Here is a 253-nt window from a genome sequence, read left to right on the forward strand (position 1 = left end):
ACCCCAAGGGATGATGAAAAGTGGCATTTGCCAAGTATGTGTGCACCCTAGACAAAACGTGGCAAAAATTGTCCATTATGTAATATCCAAATTTTTTATACTAGAAACATTCAAATTAGAGTAATATTAGCTGAAATAAGTGTATATTGAAGTGCAAAACATGTTTTTGCCCTCCTTTGTGCATATAGCTATGTCATCATTTATAGTTAAAGGAAACTAAATGTTGTTTCACATTTCCTTGCCTGCTTTGCAC

The 253-nt window shown here is 34.0% G+C and overlaps 1 protein-coding gene across 1 annotated transcript in view; it reads left to right on the top strand.

Annotated features, from left to right (window-relative positions):
• The window catches only part of LOC119592859 (biogenesis of lysosome-related organelles complex 1 subunit 1-like), a gene marked incomplete in the record, with an annotated part of 5,448 nt that overhangs the window by 4,635 nt on the left and 560 nt on the right, over window positions 1-253 (top strand).

The sequence above is a fragment of the Penaeus monodon genome, chromosome 31, assembly GCF_015228065.2.
Source record: "Penaeus monodon isolate SGIC_2016 chromosome 31, NSTDA_Pmon_1, whole genome shotgun sequence".
Taxonomy (NCBI): domain Eukaryota; kingdom Metazoa; phylum Arthropoda; class Malacostraca; order Decapoda; family Penaeidae; genus Penaeus; species Penaeus monodon.